Source organism: Salmo salar, chromosome 24 (assembly GCF_965601325.2).
Source record: "Salmo salar chromosome 24, fSalSal1, whole genome shotgun sequence".
Taxonomy (NCBI): Eukaryota; Metazoa; Chordata; class Actinopteri; order Salmoniformes; family Salmonidae; genus Salmo; species Salmo salar.
In genome coordinates this window covers 29,025,295-29,032,421 of record NC_138314.1, presented here as the reverse complement: position 1 = coordinate 29,032,421, position 7,127 = coordinate 29,025,295, and positions in this window count along the sequence as shown.

Sequence of the window (7,127 nt, the reverse complement as noted above, 5' to 3'; positions counted from 1 at the left end):
GTTATTTGTTTCTGGCTATTTTGAGCCTTTAATCAAACCCACAAATGCTGATGCTCCAGATACTCAACTAGTCTACAGAAGGCCAGTTTTATTGCTTCTTTAATCAGCACAACCATTTTCAGCTGTGCTAACATAATTGCAAAAGGAGTTTCTAATGGTCAATTAGACTTTTAAAATGATAAACTTGGATTAGCTAACACAACTTGCCATTGGAACACAGGAGTGATGGTTGCTGATAATGGGCCTCTGTACGCCTATGTAGATATTCCATAGAAAATCAGCTGTTTCTAGCTACAATAGTCATTTACAAAATTAACAATATCTACACTGTATTTCTGGGCAATTTGATGTTATTTTAATGGACAAAAAATGTGCTTTTCTTTCATAATCAAGGACATTTCTAAGTGACCCCAAACTTTTGAACAGTACAATATATTGTTTGTGTTACTGTAATTCAGCGTTTAGCTGCCATAGTACACATGAAACGAAATAAACCATTATTCGGTATCATCATTCAATCTTGGAGTGCTCTTTGCGATCTCCACTTGAGACCATTTGGGTCGTGTTAGTCCTTTGTAACTCACTGAACATAGCTAGCTTTATACTATGGGTGGGTCTAATCCTGAATGCTGATTGGTTAAAACCGCATTCCAGCCGATGTCTATTCCACAAGTTACCATCGGCTAAATCTATGATCTATGTTACATCTGACTGCAATCCACTGTCTCATCAGCCCAGCCAAGCAATTTATAAACTTGATCTCCACTATAAAAATCATCTAGACGTTATCTCACATTTCTTTTCGACTAACATTTAGTTTTCAACAGCCGAGATTTGTATAAACCTGCTGTCGGCTAGCGACTGCTAATTAGGCCTACCCTAGAAAAATAGCCTGTGACACTGATGTGCTGTCGTGGATTATGTATCCCAAGTCGTCCTATAATTTACGTGGCCACCAGCATATGCCTAAAAATCGCTAATGACATTATATTGAGCCAAGATTGGCCGAGTGACTGAAATGAATAGAATTAGTGTGAGTGGGGTTCCCCCCAAAACAATCTGTAGTAAAATCAAATTAATTAAAAGCATAGATTCTCTGGAGTCCTCCATCTAATAGCCTAATGCAACTTTCACTGGGGAATCAAATCAAATTACATTTTATTGGTCACATACACATGGTTAACAGATGTTAATGCGAGTGTAGCAAAATGCTTGTGCTTCTAGTTCCGACTAAAATCGAACAAGTAATCTAACCTGACCTGATGACTCCCACTGGTGAAACGCTGTGCGATATCGCAGACAGATATCCTTGTCTCAGTTCGCAGGTACTGGAGAGGTTGCCACACAAGGATGCTGTGGTGACTGACAGGCCTCGACAGCCACTGAGTGTTTTGAAGCACAAACACCAGGAGATTTGGTTGAAAGGTTACAGCCAATCTAATAACAATGCGGCTGCTGACAACTCGTACAAAGGGTCCGACCTTTTCGTTTGTGCCTCTGATACCAACACCAACCGCTGGTGGGGGGGAATACTAGCCCAGACCCATGACGAGCCTCATCGAGACCGGTGGGGGGGTCGAGACTAGGTGCAACACTGTACGAGGCCGCCAGAGCAGGAAAAATGTAGTTGTAAACTTCCCCACGAGAACAGAGAGGACGGACAGGCCCCTCGACGGGGATAACCTTAGAACACATCTAAGATATCACTGAGGTGTACCACACTGGTCGTAAAAGAAGTCCAGTGGACTTTCCACCTCCAAAACAAATGGCAACAATAAGTATTGCTTGCCATGTGTCGTTTCAACTACAATGCAACTAGTAAAATGCTCTAATCATGTGTTCCAGTAGGATAACATTTCAGAATAAATAAGTAGGATAACTGGTCCCCTTGAGCACCAGTACCAATGCCAGCACAGTCAGTCCAGCCACAATCAGTAAGAAGGTAAGAGGCCTCACAAGTCAAATTGCTATTGATGACAGCAACAGAGGAGTTAGTAGTCACTCAGATTGCAACACGTGGAAGGGAATCTCCAAATCTCCAAAACACTCTTCTGATGGTTAACACACATGCCTCTAATAAATAGAATCCCCTGAATAGTCATGAACCATGATCACACCATGTACGACTGGTTGGTTCAGTGCTTATAGAGTACTTCCGTCATGAGGTTAGCTTCCCGTGGATAACATAGCTATGAAATAGACTCCTTCATACCTATTGCCACTACAATGGTGTAAGACACATTGACGTGTAGTAAAACTACTACAGGTCCCATTAAACTGTTTGGGATAGGGGGCAGTATTTTCACGGCCGGATAAAAAACGTACCTGATTTAATCTGGTTACTACTCCTGCCCAGAAACTAGAATATGCATATAATTAGTAGATTTGGATAGAAAACACTCTAAAGTTTCTAGAACTGTTTGAATGGTGTCTGTGAGTATAACAGAACTCATATGGTAGGCCAAAACCTGAGAAGATTCTATACAGAAGTGCCCTGTCTGACAATTTGTTCTCCTTCTAGGGCATCTCTATCAAAAATACAGCATCTCTGCTGTAACGTGACATTTTCTAAGGCTTTCATTGGCTCTCAGAAGGCGCCAGAAAGTGGAATGAGAGCTCTCCAGTCTCTGGGCAAAAAACAGCAGGAGTTTTTGTGAGTGGTCCTGCTGAGAACAATGACACTGGAGCATGCGTGCACGAGACGACTCCATGTTTTTCTTTCATTGTTTGAACGAATACAACGTCGCCCGGTTGGAATATTATCGCTATTTTACGAGAAAAATAGCATAAAAATGTATTTTAAACAGCGTTTGACATGCTTCGAAGTACGGTAATGGAATATTTTGAACATTTTTGTCACGAAATGCGCCCGCGCGTCACCCTTCGGATAGTGACCTCAACGCATGAACAAAACTGAGCTATTTCAATATAACTATGGATTATTTTGAACCAAAACAACATTTGTTGTTGAAGTAGAAGTCCTGGGAGTGCATTCTGAAGAAGAACAGCAAAGGTAATCAATTTTATTTTATAGTAAATCTGAGTTTGGTGAGGGCCAAACTTGGTGGGTGTCAAATTAGCTAGCCATGATGGCCGGGCTACGTACTCAGAATATTGCAAAATGTGCTTTCACCAAAAAGCTATTTTAAAATCTGACACCGCGATTGCATAAAGGAGTTCTGTATCTATAATTCTTTAAAAAATTGTTATGTTTTTTGACAACGTTTATCGTGAGTAATTTAGTAAATTCACCGGAAGTTTGCGGTGGGTAAGCTAGTTCTGAACATCACATGCTAATGTAAAAAGCTGGTTTTTGATATAAATATGAACTTGATTGAACAAAACATGCATGTATTATATAACATAATGTCCTAGGAGTGTCATCTGATGAAGATCATCAAAGGTTAGTGCTGCATTTAGCTGTGGTTTTGGTTTTTGTGACATATATGCTTGCTTTGAAAATGGCTGTGTGATTATTTTTGGGAGGGTACTCTCCTGACATAATCTAATGTTTTGCTTTCGTTGTAAAGCCTTTTTGAAATCGGACAATGTGGTTAGATAAAGGAGAGTCTTGTCTTTAAAATGGTGTAAAATAGTGATATGTTTGAGAAATTGAAGTTTTTGCATTTTTGAGGTATTTGTATTTCGCGCCACGCTATACCATTGGATATTGGTGAGGTGTCTGTCCCTAACAGGTTTTAACATAGGTCTTGAGGTTGACATCAATTCTTCCTAACCTCCAGGCATTGACATGAAAATTATCTAATGACGTCAGACTCATCCTGAACAGGTTGCAGCCTACCAGAATACTTGGTTTTCCTTCCCTTGGCATGTGCGCATATGTAAGGATAAACGCACAAGTACAACAGAACATTTAATGAGGGTTTATGCTAGGATCACTTAAGGAGTCCAAGCCAAATACCAGCTTTAGTAAAGTTGAACATTTACCCTGAGGCCTTTGACTCTACAGCTACAGTACTCACCAGTTTCTCCCCAGAGGTCCATAGGTCATCCCTTTAGACTGTCCGAAGCTAGATGCCTTACAGCTGTAGACTTATCATGTAGTTATCAACTTAGGATAGTGCCCTAAGCCACACACTACCAAGTAGGAACGCCCTAGATATGACATTAGACAATGCCATGATAGGGTCATTTTGCCAAGACTGTGGATGCATATGGAATACAGTCCCATTAGATGATTAAGGTGTTGTAACTATATTTTGTATATCTTTTCTTTATGCTTTTATTCATTTTTTTTTGTTCCGTTGTCTTTGACACTTAGGAAGTGATAGAGCCATAAACACAATACAACCATCAGTTAGTGCCACAACGCATTTGGGGAAGAAACGTAATTATATATTTTGTGAGTGTGCGCGTTAACATCTTCCTAAGTTACTGCCCAGATCTACCAGCCTGGATGACCAGACGACGGGTCCGGAACGGTGATCCCCATCCCGGACATCCGCTGCCTATTCTTGTAGTGGAAGAAAGCCTACCAGGGTAAACCACCAGAGGGGGGCCACAACGTCCCCCGGTTTTATGACTAAACAACCAGATCATAAATACCTTGCAGAAACTCCGCTTTTGGCTCTACAATATTGAGAATGGAATGTCTGAGTGTTACACAGAGAGACTGTCGCCAAAACTTCAACATCAAAAGATTGGACATTAAATAAACATTCGTTTTGAAATCCAAACGTTTGGAATGGTTGGTGGGGATCCCAAACAATAATCGTGTCATATCATTTAGTATTTTGTGATGTCATTAAGGATGGTATCACGACTGTTTAAATGATCGGACCAAAATGCAGCGTCTGTTTCATTCCACATATTTATTAGACTGTGAAACTTAATGCAATACCAAAATAAACTGAAGGACAAAACAACAAACCGTGACGCAGGAGGAACAAACAATACTCACAAAAACAGGTGGGACAAACATCAACTTAAATATGACCTCCAATTAGAGACAACGACAACCGGCTGTCTCTAATTGGAGGTCAAGCCAAACAAAAACCAACATAGAAATACAAAACTAGAAACTGAACATAGAAATACAAAAACAGACAAACACCCCCTGTCACGCCCTGACCTACTCTACCAGAGAAAATAACAACTTACTATGGTCAGGACGTGACAGGTATAACATGATAACTGTAACTCAGAGTGTACACGTCCGAGTTACCAGGTTTGCATCGAAATGTTGTATAAAATAAATGATTAATAACCCTTTCATGCGTGAGTTCCAAATATCTCTAACAATCGAAACAGCGTGAGTTTTTATGCACGTGATGTTAGAACGTTCTCTCCATTCCAGAATATGATTGCTACGCAACAGTACATTTAATCCGCGCTGCCCTCAAACCAAAGCACACAGCCTGTTTTTATTTATAGGCTGTTTTCAACTTGTCAATTTCTAATTATTTTCTAACAAGTTTTTTATTTTCTAAGAACAGTTTGAATTGAGGTGTGTTCCGCCTCATTCATTCACATAAAAGTAGTCCTTTTTACTTTTGCCGACCAATTAATTGCGGACCAAATCTCCCGTCCTGCACATACGTGTTTACATTTTCCGTCTGTTGCCTGCATCGCAGTCAAAGTTGTTTTCGATACCAATAATAACTTCGGAAATGTGTGCGTTTCTATCAAAGTAAGTGCCTTATTACGTTATAATAGTTTCTGTATGTCGTGTTATACCGTTTCTACTGTAGCTCACAGTATGTAAGTCGCTCTGGATAAGAGCGTCTGCTAAATTACGTAAATGTAAATGTATGTATGGAGCATAATATATTTGTGTATATTCTTTATAACCGTGGACACGCGAGGTAACATTACTCATTTCATAACCTTTATGGTGTTATATTCAATCGTACTTATGCAGCTAGCTACATTCTTCTATTAGCTCTGTAAAACAATGCTAATTGCGTCAGAAGTATTGACTTGTTGTATTTTGAAGCTACCCTGGAGAAATTAAAAAATATCTTGTAATACTCTTGGTCATTTCTGAGTGCATTCCACAAAGCTGTTTATCATGTCCGCCTTATCCACTGCCCCCATTTTGAGGTTATAGTCAAGCATGCAGTCTGGTTTGATTTTTCTCTCTCCCGTCAGGTGGTCCACCTTCCCTGTGGCCAACATGGTTGCTGTATGGACAGTGGAGAGGACATGGATGTCTCGTTTGTCAGGCCACTTTACTGCCAGCTGTTGACATTTCTTATTTTGTATAACGGGTCATTTAGGATGGCAGTAGCATTGTTGATGAAATGCAGTCATAGCAGCAGAACTAGGAAGCAGTCTTAGGAAAAGAGGGTGGCAAAGAAGGGAGTTGCAAACATAGGATCTGTGCTCCAGTATTCTCTTAGGGAGTTCTTCTTTACCCTCCCCATGAGAAGGACTGTCACCGGGAAGGTATACATTTCACTAATTATGGTTGTCCCCCCCTGGCTCTCTCTTCTCCTGTAGCTCCAAGGCATAGCGATTGGTCTCTGCTATGTCTCCCACCAGCTCCTCTGTCCAGAAACAACTTGAAGCACTCTGCCTCAGATGGAAATGGAAAGGGCCATTGCAGTCCAGACTGGGACTCATCAAAGCAAACAGCAGGGCCAGGAGGGGTGAAATAGCTGGCAGCCTTCCAGCTACCACAGAACTCCTATACTTCATCCACTATCGGTCTGCCTCCATCAGCACCAGCATCTTCAAAGGGAACTAGGACTTTGTCAGTGGACAAGGGGTCCTCAGATTCAGGGTTCTCAATGGCTTGGGGCAGCTCCTCACTGTCACTGTCAGAATCTGATTCCTGACTTTCAGACTCATTGTCAGAATTTTTTTAAATCTCCAGAATTTCCACATTTGTGAGATGTCTCCTTTTGAAAGACATTGATAACGCTACAGCTTAGCTCACTCGCTACATACATAAAAAACAACATTGAATGGTTCAGAGTGGGAGTGAGCGGTTACGTGATTGACTGCCTGCACGTGCCATTTGTATCAATAAATCACTATCAGAAAATGTTTTGTGTGGCAATTATTGATATATTTACTGTTTTATTCATGTTTTCCAATTACCGGTGATAAATCATGCATTCCAATGATTGCATAGATTGTAATGGGCACATAGTATGTGTGTA